Raw genomic sequence first — 14,870 nt, forward strand, 5'->3', positions numbered from 1 at the left:
GTTATAAGGCACTATCTGGTGAAGCAGGAGTGAGCCACGTCTCCATGAAACAGAGTACACAGCAGTCCCTCAGTTCTCTTTGGAAAGTGAGTCTGGCTTTAAGTCCATCTAGCATGTAGGCTAAATCGGGTAAGGATGGCGGATTTCATTCCCTAAAAGGACATTAGTGAACCAGATGGGTTTTTCTGACAATTGACAATGGTTTCATGGTCATCAGTAGATTCTTAATTCTAGATTTCTTTTATTGAATTCAAATACCACCATCTGCCGTGATTGGATTCAAACAGCATCCGAATAACATTTGCTGAGTTTCTGGATCAATAGTCTAGCAATAATACCACTAGGCCGTTGCCTCCCCTGTGAGCCCACAGCCTTCCATAGAAAAATCACCCCTCTTAAGTAGATTCAGAAATTTCTAAAGTTAAAAGTGAACAGAAATGAACAACGGGCCTGGCATTTTTCACCTCCACAACATGGATACAGGAAACATTACCCACTATTTTGTTGCTATAGAGACAACTCAAATCAAACTACTCAGCAAACCAGCCCAAATCAGTGAAAATATCATTGTAAATACTGACAGAGCAGCTGTCCATAAGGAAGCAGAATGGCTGTACCTCAGGTGCACTATCTGCTCTGCAATGGCTTGAAGGAACAAATATTTGATTTGATTTATTATTGTCACATATATTAGTATACAGCAAAAAGTATTGTTTTTTGTGCACTATACAGACAGAGCATAGAGAGGAAATTGAAGTGCGGAGTGTAGTGTTACCATCATAGCTAGGGTGTAGGGAAAGATCAACTTAATGCAAGGTAGGTCCGTTATTGAATTAAAGCATTGTTAGAGAGTTTAAAAGAGTTAGAATGAAGTTTGAGAAACATAGAATTTGAAGGTATGCTGCGCACAACTTGCAAGAAGTCACTTTGCTCCAGTGCCATCTTGGAAAAACTCTTTTTGCTTTGGACAAGCTGCAACAGTGAGACAGAGACGACAGCTGCATCACAGGAACCTCCATACAGAATATCCCAGGAGTTACTTATTGTTGTCTTATAATCCCCAATTATATTAATATATTAAAAAGCACAACAAACTACTAAACATTATCTGATCTCACTAAGTGAAGACCATGCAATAAATCAATTATCAGTTACTGGTTTCCAGGTTTTCTAAGTATTTCTGATGTCAGCATGCTGTCCAGAATTTATATCATGTACTCAGAGTTGTGATAAACACACTACAGAAAGAAACTGCCCTGCTGAATGAAGATTCTGCATTGCAGTTTGCACTCAAGGACAAAGGAACTGGATTGTACAGTAATATCAATCAGGCATTGCACTGCTGCATAACATTTCTGCCTTCCTGTTAGAAATTAGAAACACCATAACCTTCCAAATTAGCCACAATATCAGATATAAAATAAACATTTTATGGAGCAGGAAAGTACTAGTGCATTAATTGTAAAAGGCAACAACAACAACAACTTGCATTTACATAGCGTCTTTACACAGCATAAACACCCCAAAGCACTTCACAGCAGCATTATCAAACTGAATTTGACAGGGGGTTACATTTAGGAGTACATGGACAGAAGACAGGGAATGTATTTAAAGGAGAATAGAAAGGTAGGGAGGGAATCCAGAGCTTAGGGTCCATGCTGCAGAAGGCATGGCTGTAAATGGAGGAGCAAATAAAATTGGGAATGCTCTAGAAACCAGAACTGGAAGAATGTAACTATTTCAGAGGATCATAGGACTGGAGCAGGTTACATAGATAGACAAGGGCAAGGCAATGGGTGGATGAGAATTTTAAAATTGAGGTATTGTCAGACCAAGAGTGAACGTAGGTCAGTGAGAGTATTTCAGAGTTTTGGATGAATTGGAGAGGGGAGACAAAGGCATGTTTGAAGAATGTTTGTTAGCAAGCCAAAAGAAGATGTACAGTAAAAGCAATCACTATCTCTTTCCTATTGCTTGCTTGTTGATACTTCCTTTATGATAGCATAATCCAAAACTAATTATTTCAGTGGTAATTTGTTTTGTTCCTGATGACTTGAGAGTAAAGAATCTGTTTAATGGGGAGACTGGAATACATCTTAAGTGACAGCACAAGGATAAAGGCAAATTAACTCCCCTTGTAAGATGACAGCATAGCTTAAATTCAGGCAACAAGTGGAGGTTTGTCTCCATTACAATCTCCCATTTTTCCTTGCTTTCAGTTGGTGTTTCAGTTTTGCTATGGAATTTTACAATCAGGTACATATTTCCATAATAGCATCAAATTCAAGGAATCTAATTGCCTTCTACACTGAGATCAAAGTGATTTGAAAATCAATGGTGACATGACGCTTGGCTACATTTTCCTGTAGTCAGTTGATGATGTGCAAGGGCAATGTAATATTTAATCATTCAAGGCCTTACTGAGAGAGTTAGGCATTATCAAAATGCAAACTGATCTCTCGACAAATTGGTGCTTATATTTATAATTGCAAAAATGGAATGCCTCATTAGACAGAATGTTTAATGCCACTATTAATGGCATGACTCAAGAAATTGGGATTTTTCACAATCCCCTCATTTTCAATGTGTTTCTGAAAGTGGAAACTGCCAAATGCTTATTCAACGTATTGGAGAAGGATTTTCCTTGATTAATGGGCTTGTGTCCTTGGGTGGAATTTTCCGGTCCCGCGGCAGTGACTGAATGCGGTGGCTGAGTGCCAAATTCTCCATTCTCACTTGCAGCAGAGAGTGAATGGTCGGAAAATCCTGGCCAACGTTCATAATCGCCTGCCACAACAGCAGTGTCCTTCGCCCTTGAGACCCTTTGTTCCTCAGTATGATATCTGATCATAATTAGGATGCTATTTTAAAATCCCTCTATCAGAATAACCATTTGTAAGTTCTGTAAGAGGGATCTTCATAGGTCCCATCCAGCAATCAAAGGCCATGCATTTAGCTTGCTCAAATCCAATGGGTAGAATTTTACAGTTCCATCACTGCAGCGACGAAGATGGAAAAATGCTGTGAGCCAAAGGTCCATTGACATTGGTGGGACTGAACAGTCCCGCTGGTGGAAGGGGCCATAAAATTCCCATCCAATGCTGGTTTGGGCAGGACTTCCTCATGCATTCCTGAATTTTTGGTGGTATACATCGGATATGAACACAATATTTAAAATAACATTTTTAGTCTGTTCATAATCTAAAAAGCTCTAATCCAATAACATGGAGAATAAACTTGATAAGCTCTCCTCAGTAGTTCATCTTTTTTGACCATTTTAACGTATTAGTAATTTTCCCAAAAGAAATAAAAATTCATCCAAATTGAATTTCGACACTGATGGTGAGTGTTTCAGGTGATCGAAGCTTTGCTCCAAATTAGAGTCAGTATTTGAATTAATACTGCCACTCACATCATCCAATTTCAATGTTTTCCTTTCAAACACGAACTGCCCGATCTCTCTTGAAAAAGGGAAATAGGGTTCCAAAGAGGAGAAAGAGAAAAAGAGAAGAATGAATGCAAAGATAAAAAGAAAGAGGAATGCAGAAGGATCCCACCACTGATCTCTTTTTACTTTTGCATTCACATTTCCGTTTTTCACCTGACAACTTCCTTGTCCATTTGAATTTTAGCTAACACTACTCCATGCCTGTTTCTTCCGTTTTTGAGTCAGTATCAACATGACTGGCTGGAATTTGAATGATTTGGACTTCTTTGCTTTTGGCCTTATAGTTACCCTACTTGCTTATCTACAGTTACTAGTTCCTCAATAAGTATGCAGCCCAGTGTCCTTCAACCTGTTCTACAAACATTTTGGCAGAAACGTGGCTACAATTATTTATTCTACAAGAAAAAAACATTGATTGATTTTTTAAAACTATTCTGGTGATCAATTCACGTCCCATTTTGAATTCATTCATTTCCAAGATTTCAAATCATAGATATGAGCCCTTCAATCTGTTACAGATAGGGGAAGAGATAGTAGAATGGTTCCCCTTCTTTCCCACGTCTGGACCCACTGATGACAGATGAGTTTTAAAAGACATGTTTTAATGTCCTGAGTGCTGTGACTGCTAAGAACAAACAATAACAAGGACTTTTTAATAAGTTTTCAAAAAGATGGATAACTCAACCCCTGAAATGCATTCGCAACAGTATCTACACACAGATACACACACAAGAAAAGGTGACCACAAAGGAATCTTACATCTTAAAAGTCCAATTGCACTCTCTCAAGGTGATACGTTGCAGGCCTGTGATTTATTTTTGGTCCACTGAAGGAAGGAGGCTCAAGGCTTACTGCTTTCAGAGGCATGTTGCCCTGACTTCACTCCAGTCAAGGTGCAGTCCAACTCCCACTGGGAAAAACCTGGTTTGATTCCTCAATTCACTAGGTACAGGCCACTCCAATTCCCTGCCTTCTGATAGCATTCAGGCAGGTCCTCTTCCTTTGCTGTTCTCAATCTTTCCCTTATTGCTTCTCCAAAAATGTGTCTTATTAAATACCCCTCATTCAAAGCCAGAGCTAATGAGAGATCCATGTTACCACTTTTCAGGAAGGCCTGCTGTGCCACGTGCCACTCAGGCAGTAGCAAGGCCAACAGCAATACCTCCCTAGAATCAAGGCCCCTGGAGTGGAAAAATCACATGTTGTAAGCTGCCAGCCAATCAGAGGGCAGTAGCTCTTGTGCTAAGCAGCACCATTGTGGAGGGGGTGGCTGCTGTTGCCAGAGGGACAGGCACTGGATCCCAGGATCACCTTGCAAAGCAGGCCTCGGGAGGGTTGGGGTCACAGGGTGAAGGGTCAGCAGTAAGAGCAATAGGGTGGTGCCTAGCAGGTCATCTCTTTCATTGTGTTAAGCTGTCTGATCAGGCACTTGATCAGCCATTGATTGAAGGACATCCCTTCTGCCACTCCTGGAGGTGTCAAATTGACCATGCAGTTTTAGCTGTCACGCATTCTGCAGGATGACAGACCTGTCTGCAGCTGAGTTAATACCAGCAGTGGCTACATGGGGCCCTTAAGTGGTCATTAGTTGGCCACTTAAGGGCCTGAATTAGAGTTGGGGCAGGAAGTTTGAATGTGGGTCTTCCTGCCCAGAACCTAATTCTGGCAGAGGCAGGGAAGTGATAGGATTCAAGCAGACTAACATCCCACCGAATGAAATGCCCTTCTTACCTCCAAGCCTTGCTGCACAAGATTCTGCCAAAAGTATAAACTTTTGATTGTTCTTACAAATGGCCTCTGACAGCCTGCCCATTGCCACACAACAGTATTGGAGTTTCACCTATTCACATATCCTTATGATAGAATGGGGGTTTTTCCACACTCGTTCTTTGGAATTCCACTCTGAAACTGAGAGGACTGCAGGTCCATTGTGAACCAGTTTCTGCAATTATTTGGACAATGGCAGTCATTAGTCCCCATAAAGACATTTTAATGACTTCTCCAGACGTGCAGGCCTAGCTTCTAGGTCCTTGTGTGGATCCAAGTATATTGGTAGAAGAGAACACTTGACTTCTCAACTTCATTTAGTTTCGAAAGTGAAGTGTCCACTTTTAAGTAACGTAAAATGTTCATTTTGAATAAATCTGTCAGTTCATATTGTGTGAGCACATCAATTACCTGCCTGCATGTTGGCAAGTAGCCAACAGAACTCATTGAGAGCTTACTGAAACTAATTAAAAGAGGCCAACAGAAGCCCATTTAGCAGCCTAGGGGTGAACTCCCAGCTACAAGGCTGGCAATCCAGTAAAGTTTTGAGACTCTCCCCACCTGTTTGGATGCAGGAGCCACTATAGGCCCAACTATAAAGGAGTTTCTCCCCCAAAGTGGTTTACATAGGATTGGTTGCAAAATGCATCTTTGAAATTGAGTTTAAAGGTTGAAGAGAGGGAACCTTCACGTTGAAGCATCCTGCCCCTTACTTATCCCCCATTGCAGACTGCAGTCTTTTCTAAACTAGGCTTCTCATTGGCCTTCCAGTCTGCTGCCCTTTATTGGCTGACAAACCCATCTCCAAGTGAATTAAGGGACAGCCCCTTAATTACAATGAGAAACTGTTATCCCTGAGGGTGGGATCAAGACCCAGAGACTTCCTTCTCCCAGAGGGAATAATCTGTTTACGATCTCTCAGCTGTCAGTCTAGCTTTTGAATTCTTAATCCAGTAACACAGCTACCACATGGAATATAGCCTTAGGCCCAGTTTGAATCTATAAACCGATTTCTCAGTTGATAAGTTTGCCAATATGCCATCTTTCTTCAGCTGGTGTATCTTTCATTAAGATTTTCCCAGTTAATAAATTCTTCCTTTTATTCCTTGGTAGTTTTCCTTCCTGAAATGATGGAAGCTGATTTACATGAGACAGTGAGGTTTCCCACTCACAAGCGTTCTTCACCTCAACAGTAGTGCAGCAGAACAGTCCCCTCCTATGCCTGGAACTTCCTGCTGGGAAAGGTAGTGGAAAGAGATACGATACTGACTTTTAAGGAGCATCTTGACAAATACATGAATGGGATGGGAATAGAGGGATATGGTCTCTGGTAGGGTAGGGCATTCTAGTTCACATGGGCAGCATGGTCAGTGCAGGCTTGGAGGGCCAAAGGGCCTGTTCCTGTGCTGTAATTTTTCTTTGTTCTTGACAAGATCAACTCAGCCATCCAGTAAACACTTCTCCTCATATTCATTGGTATCACAATTGTTCAGGCAAGATGTTGAACAAGTAGTTGAACAGATATCAGCCATTTTGTACTGGAACCAAGTGTCATCATTACCACTCGAGTCCTTGGCCTTTACCCCATGGACATTCACTTCACTAAGTTACTTCATTGCAGTTATGTAAATACTTGGCAAGATACCAATCTAGATCCGCTATACTTGCAACTTGCTGCATTGTCTGCAGATTCAGCACGGCTCCTACACACAGAAGTGTAATAAAACAAAGGAATTCTCACCAGAAGCTGGTAATTTATGAGAGTTTTGGCACAAACATAAAAGAATCATAACTCACAAACACCAGTGCCATGAATGTGTTATAAGTCTTCAATGCAAGTGAAAGATTCCAGGAACTGTGCACTGTTGGTGATCTCTTCCATTTGTTTAAGGTCCTGGTAGAAACTCAAGCGCATTTTTCAAAAAACCTCCACTTTGCAATACACTTTTAAAATTCTAAGATAGTTTCATTTAAATGTTGGACCAATCCAATTCTTCAAAAACCAAAACTTGAATATTTTCATTCATCCTCAATGCTGTGTTAGTCTCCATGTTTTTGTTTGATTGTTCAGTTTGATGGTACACTAATAGATTCATTCTTTAATGCAGGTAATATGGCTGAAATTCAAGCTGTAATATGATTGATGCAACAATCTGCAGAGAAGCAGAATATAAATTTGCAGTAAAATCATAGATAAACATTCAATTAAAATGATAATAATTGATTAATGATAGGACTGATCTGAAGTACTTATATCAGTAATTTAGATTGGCCATTTACTGGAAGTGAATTATATTCTTAACACTTTATATTATCTGTACTACACCCCAACTTGAAAGTAAAGTTATTATTTTGATAAAAAAAGCAAAATAGTAATATTTTATTCATTAAGCCTCAATCACTACTTTCTCTTAGGCACTCCCTATCTCCTCCTGTTTACCACCTTCTCCTACTTCACACCATCATTTAGATTTTTCTTTCCCCTTCACATGGCCATTTTCCCTTGGCCTCCATCTCCTTTTAGATGATCTGTAGTTCTCGATCCACTCAGTACCCATCACACTCTCTCTCTCTACGCCACTCCTCTCCCTTGCTGCCTTTCTCCCTGCTATCCCTCTCCTGAGTGCCTAGCTATGCTCTCCATCCACATTGTATTTCTCCCTATCATGTCCTTTCCCTGTTTCAAGTTGTCACCTGATCCTTATTTGGACCCAATGTTCACACAAAGGAGACTGATAGTAAATGCTACGCATGCACCGTTCTAATGTGTAGTTTTAAAAATGCATTTGTATTCATCATTATTAAGCTGGAGTTACTTATTCCTCATTATGATTAGCAATACTTTCATTTCTGTTTTTGCAGTCAAAAATTCTTGAACTATTGCATTGGTTTCACCACAATGTCAAAGACCATTACTATCCTATTCCCCCATTCCTTCTCTCCCAATTGTTTACCCATTGAGTAAATGCTTCCCAGGATTTACCTGGATGTTGTTGCTGGCAAAATAGAGAAAGAAAACAGACTTGCACTTATGTAGCACTTTTCATAACCACTGGATCTCTCAAAATGTTTTAAACCCAGGAAGTATTTTTAAGTACTGTTGTAATGTAGGAAACGCAGCAGCTAATTTGCACAAAGTGAGCTCCCACCAACAATGATGTACTAATGATCAGAACTTTGTTAGGATGTCGATTGAGGGATAAAAATTTGCCAGAACACCACTCCCCTGTTCCTGCTCAAAATAGTGCTATGGGATCTTTGACATCTACCCAAGTAGGAAGAAAGGGTCTCATTTAAGATCTAATCTGAAAGATAGCACTTGCAACACTACAACGTATCCTCATTACTGCAGCAGAACACCAGTCTTGATCTTTGTTCTCAGATCGTGCAGTGAACCCAGAACATTGTGATTCGGGGGAGGCATGCAGCCAACTGAGCTATGTCTGACCAGCAGCTTTCTGAGGCAGAACTTCCTCTCAGATTGTGGCAGAAGTCTCTCCTCAAGCTAATTACAGCCCAACAGCTGTTTAAAGGTTGCTGAGGGGGCCAGTCACCAGGAGGCAGGTTTGCATTTGTATTTTACGACTTCCACACACTATGTAAAACTCAACCCCAACAGTTGTTGCTCAGTGGTTTATAGCTGCACCATCCAGCCATAGGGCTTGATAGGTTCTTGCCCTTGACATTGAACCTGTTTATGATATTTACATTAGAAAGAGAAATTGGGAGGTATTTATTATACGTTACTCTGTTTTACTAGAAAAACACAATACAAATCACTGTAACTCAAACTTAAAGGCGAATCTTGAATAGTCAAATGCATTGTATAATAAATACACTGTGGAATCTTGTGGTTTATGCAAAATCATCACATATTCCACAGTATATCCTTCATGTGTTCTGTCTCATTTTTGCTTCGCAGTAAAACAATGAGACAAAACTATATGGTTCATATTACACTGTCGCCACTTGACCCATTTTTTATCACGTTTATCATTGTAATTGTCTCGACAGTTTAATAAACTGGTCAGGGCTATACTTTGGGAAAGCCTTTGAAGTGAAAATACCAAAGGCACCTGTGTAGGGCCTTTGGCAATACTTCCAAATGGCTTCAGTCCCTGCTGGCACTATCTGATCAAGATGTTACTTATTTTTCACAAACACAGGTGTTCAGGAGGTGGAATGAAGGGAGATACATTAATTACTGAATCTTAAAATCACGTGGATGTGCTCCATCAAAGAAGGTTTCTTTTACTGCTGATGCATGAATCTTGCTTGTGATAATATCAGATAAAGACAATATAATGGGATGTTGCCCATCCAATGTCATACTTCAATGTGATTAACATTCCAGTATTATTCATCCAGCAAACAAAAGAGAGGTTTGCTGTATACTTCTGCATCGGAACATTTTATATTGTAAGTCTGATCAACAGTGTGTTCAATGGGACTCAATAATGACTTTGTCCTGGGATTTCAGTAACAGGCCAATGAAGTATTTCTTTCTTTTAGATCTCCTTTGTAAGATTTGCTGAAGTATTTAGCAGTAAAAGTTGGAGAATGATTTTTTAATAACAAACTTGGATCAAACATTTGGGATCCTGATGATAATACAGTACCCAAAGCAATCCTCAACATGTCAAAAAAATGGGACAAAAGATCCACAGCCAATCCCATACACTCCCATCACCAATGATCCCTGGATTTAAATCAGGGATTTTGATGGGCAATGTAAGGATAAAGTTTCTTTATTAGTCATATCTAGGCTTACATTAACACTGCAATGAAGATACTGTGAAAATCCCCTAGTCGCCACACTCCGGCGCTTGTACAGGTAAACAGAGGGAAAATTTAGCATGGCCAATGCACCTAACCAGCACGTCTTTCAGATTGTGGGAGGAAAATGAAACACCCAAAGGCAACCCATGCAGACGCGGGGAGAACGTGTAAACTCCACACAGATAGTGACCCAAGCGGGAATCGAAGCCAGGTCCCTGGCGCTGTGAGGCAGCAGTGCTAACCACTGTGCCACTGCACCAGGATTACCCTGTGCCCAGTCCCATTAAGGCAAGCAGCAAGCAAACTTTGTTCAGTCTGTCCATCAACATGAGGACTGACTGGCTGCACGCTTGACAGAGGGCCTAGCGGCATGCATGACTAGCACAATACACAACTAGTCTGTACCTAGTTTGCTACATCCATCAAATCGTTGCTGCAATGACAGCAAGAAGTATTAAAATGCTACTGAACAACCAGCTCAAAGAAAATAGTAGGATATCTTTCACTGGAATAACAGAGTTAAAATATGCATGTTTTTATGATGATAGAGGTCACTCCTGAAGGCAGCAATTTATATTTGTATACAGTTCCACCGACACTGATAAATCAGCTTAGATGCATGGAAAGGTTAGCTCTACATGAGACACATCACGGCCAAGTGTAATGCCATCCTCAACCGGGAATTGCGCACTTCCGTTCTCCTGGACTACGTATCTTTCAAGAGCAACTTAAGCCAATTTTTCTCACCCTAGCCTGAAGGTATTAATATCATTTGTACACTTCAGCTGAGATTAATGAATTGACCATAAACCAAGGATTAACTTGAACTGATTATAGAGCAAAGGTCAAATTTAGGATTATTCTGGGTGACTCAACACCACGGCACACAATGCAATCAAAGACTGTACTGTTGCACCCATGTAACTGATATTCTGAGTCTTGGGTTGGTGCAATGAATTGATGGCCTAGTCAGTGCTTTGTGGCATATAATCCACTCCTCATTATATTCTACTGAATCTCATTCTCAGCTATTCAACCTAGTGCCAGGGTGGAGTCCAGATTTGACTCCACATCCAATTAGCAAAAGTCAAAGGAAGCCACTTATCAGGTTGGTGTTGCATACACTTCAAACAGTCTATAATTATCTGCCATCAAGAAATAATTTCTCACTGATATTGATTTTGGGGATTGTACAAATTGTAAAAGTAAAAGGCACAACATCCCTCCAAGGCAATATGCTGTGATTCACCTCCTCTCTATTCATCTTATCATTTAATGCAAGCCACAATTATTAAAGCTTTTTTGAAGGTGAACACAGTAAACCCTGGGTAGGCTGCTTAAGATTGAAGAAGACTAACAAGTGCATTTTCACAATTCTCCCAGAAACTTTGTACTTTGTAGGTCAGATTCAAGGAGGGCATCATGTCGCCGTGTCTCTCTGTGGGATAAAACAACAGTTTCTATTTTAGCAGTCTGACATTTCCATTTAGCATTTTCTTTGTCTTACTGTCTGTGTGAGCCTGATTGCTGAATTTCAGCAGTCATTGCGAAATTGCAGACAGTCGTGTGCTGTGAACTCGCTTTGATGTGCATCTGAGTGGCCAAGCCGTCATTCTATCTGTCAGACTCAATTTGAATCCAGCTTTCAGTTATGAAAGGACAAAATTCACTTTCTCTGTGCTATCCATCCCATTGAAAGATTCTCGTTAACATCAAACCAACCACAAAGGAATCTACCCATGGAAACTGAACGTTTGTCTGACCAGACTGACTGGTGTAAACTCTCAGTTTATGTAACATTATCCCTTCTCACTCTGTTCCCCCCATTTCCCTGCAATGCCAGCAGGAGGAGTATGTTATTACGTGAAGCTGTCTAATTGACAGTCTGTTCAGTAACAGGAATATTTTTCTACCAAGCAAGATAATTAAAGCCACTGGAGGCCATTTTAATTCTTAATCATGTCATCTTAACTCTTCTGGCCAGGGAGATCCCACCATCACCACTATAGTGTCCATTTGTTCTTTCAACAATTTTAAGCGGTTTCTTTCTTCAACTATTTCACCTGGAAGTTTTATTCATGCATTTGTCACTCTTTCTGTGAAAGGAGTTTATGGATATCCGTTCTAAAAAGATCTCTTACTATCCTGAACTTGTGCCTGCTAGTTCTATCCCACAATTTAATTTAGCCACTTTGTTTTATGTCTGACAGTCTAATGCACATCTCAGAAACCTCCTTTTAACTTAAAGCTGCTCCTGCTATAAGCTCTGGCATTCTCTCCTGAACACTATCACTTCTCAACTTCTCTCTCCTCCTTTAAGACGCTCCTTCAAACCTTCCCTATTTGATCATGCCTGTTCCAATATCTCTTTATTCAACTTGGTGAGAAATCCTGTCCAATAATGCTCCTGTGAAGTGCCCTGGGATATTTTGCTACATTACTGTTTGTACTGTTGTAAAAAGCCCTATGTTTTCCAATTGTCCCTCATTTCTTGAGCCTTTGCCACCAGGGATGAGCCACATGGCTTTGCTCCACATTCCCTCCAGTACCTGAATATCTCTCTTGTTTCATGGTGCCCAGAAATGGGCACAGTATTCTAGGTGGATTCTGGTCACAGTACTGTGCAGGTTAATCATTCTCTCTTCCGACTTATGTGTGCAAATTTTACCATCCCACCCACCACAGGAATCAGAGCAGCGAGGTGTAGTCCATGGAAAGGTCCATTGACCTCGGGCAGGACTTTCCAGTCTCGGGACGAGTGAGCCTGAAACTCCAGCCCATGATCTCCAAATTTTTGGTTTGTTAATTGTGGTGATTGTTCCTTTAAGGGCAACACAGCAGAATAAGTAAGGGTCATTTAAATGAAGTCTCTGAAAGTACATCGTTGCAGTAATGCAACATCCTATTTGTTCCGTTGACTGCTGCTTTCCATCAGTTTGATGCATTTAATAAGGAGTGCACTAAGACTCCAAAATCTTTTAGCTTTCTTTCACTAACTATTTCAGCACAGCTCATGGAGTAAATATGACATCTACTTTTCCTTCCGGTCCGTAGACCACACACATGGCTACAGAAAGTTGTTGCTGATGTCTAACTTCTTAAGTAATTTCTGAACTTCCTCTTCTGATTCCCCTTGTTTGTTATCACCTAAAACTTGATTACTTTGCTTTTTGACTTCCTGAATCTTAGGCTTTATGTGTTGTCCTTCACCCCAGCACTCCTATCCCCTTTGACCTTGACTTCAATATAACCCTTTAAATGTTTACTCCATTCTTAAAGTTACAAAGCCAATGCTCAGAATGGACCCAGGCCCATGCCCTGCTTGCTCCAAAAACCAAAATGAAAATCCACTTGAATCCAATTCAAGATCCCCACAAAAAAGACATACAAGATCCAAGCCAGCAAGATGAGCGTTGCACCCCATCTTGGGCTTGATCAGATGCTTGATCTTAGCCTAAAGGTTGCTTGCTCCCCCTTCAATTTGTTTCCAAAGACCCATCATACGAGATGGATTTTAAAACCCAAAGTGCAGTATTTCAAAGGAACTCCCTCCCCCCAGGTCTGATTTAATTTGCTTTACAATGTGTTGACTCAAAAGATAATAATCTTTGTGCTGGGCAATCTACAGAATGTATTTTTCCGTCACAGGCATTCATGTTGGTTGCGGAAGGGATTGATTTTCACACAGTACCTGAACAGGACTGGTATGAATTCAACACCATTCCACAAATCTCTCCATCAAGCCAGCCCGTCTGAAATGAGATCGCCTAAGGGAATCGAACAAGCTCTGCTGACTGAAACCAAAGTGACTGCAGTAATACAACTCCTCCAGCTTGCTTTGTCTTAATTTGACGAACAAGGAAAACACAAGAAAGCAAATTAAGACCAAGTCTGCCCCATCATGCATTGATAACCACTGGAAGCCAAAAACCTGCAACAATTTGTCATTTTGGATTCATCACACTCAGGGCATGGTTAACTTACATATGTAAGTGCACAAATACAGAAGCCTTCAGCCAATCAATCACTTGCTGTAATAGCACTGACAAACATCACTCTATATTTTATGTCTATGCAGATTTTGCTCATCTGAATCAACATTTTGCACCACAGTCTATAACAAAAATTTTACACACAAGAACCTTCTCATATTGCATCATTAACCCAATTAGGAAATGCAGCAATTGGTAATAACATAAAGGAATTTGATGCAGCATAGAAATGAAGAAAAACACTTCCAAACTAAAAATCTAAATTAATTTGCATTCCATTATTAAATGTTTAGATTGTATATTTTCCATATCTTGGCCACCTATTAGCATGCTCCTTAAACCAGAAATACGATGATCTTTCAACATTCATAATCTCCCATACGTCCCAGGATTTATCTTAGTTCACTGGATATCAGACTGAGGACAAAGGAGTGGCCAGCAACAGAAACAGCTCAAAATGGAAAAGCAGTCCCAACCTACCTCTAATTATGTTGTGACCTTAATTCTGAAGAAGTAACTCCAGTCTCAGACAGATCTTGATGATAGTTGTTCTAAGCGGCATGCGTTCTTCTGCTTTGTCACAATTTCATACAGTATACTTTTCAACCGTACTGAACATTGCAAACTTCAGCAGGACTGAAACCCTAAACCACGGCCTTCCTGAAACAGCTGTTGTAGCTTTTCTCTCGCCGGGAGAAGGGAGGTCTTTTCCTGCAAAAATAGGACTCAGTCGACAATTTTCTGCTTTGGAGCCTTACAGCTTTTGTAAAAGAAAACATCGACACAAGTCATGTTCTTTTCTATGAATGATGGTTACTGTATCACATTAAATTATTTTTTAAACACCTCCCATTGATCATCTGTCATTTTACCCATTGACAAAT

General features: G+C 40.4%; 1 protein-coding gene across 1 annotated transcript in view; it reads right to left on the reverse strand.

Moving 5' to 3' along the window:
- arhgap24 (Rho GTPase activating protein 24) overlaps positions 1–14,514 on the reverse strand; it is a 619,498-nt gene extending 604,984 nt beyond the window's left edge. Inside the window, exon 1 of the mRNA XM_080191101.1 lies at positions 14,467–14,514. The gene's annotated coding sequence lies outside the window, so the exon portion shown is untranslated. The remainder of the gene's footprint in view (positions 1–14,466) is intronic.
- Between the last annotated feature and the right edge of the window lie 356 nt (positions 14,515–14,870).

The sequence above is a fragment of the Carcharhinus amblyrhynchos genome, chromosome 1, assembly GCF_965287045.1.
Source record: "Carcharhinus amblyrhynchos chromosome 1, sCarAmb.v2.hapA, whole genome shotgun sequence".
Classification (NCBI taxonomy): Eukaryota; Metazoa; Chordata; class Chondrichthyes; order Carcharhiniformes; family Carcharhinidae; genus Carcharhinus; species Carcharhinus amblyrhynchos.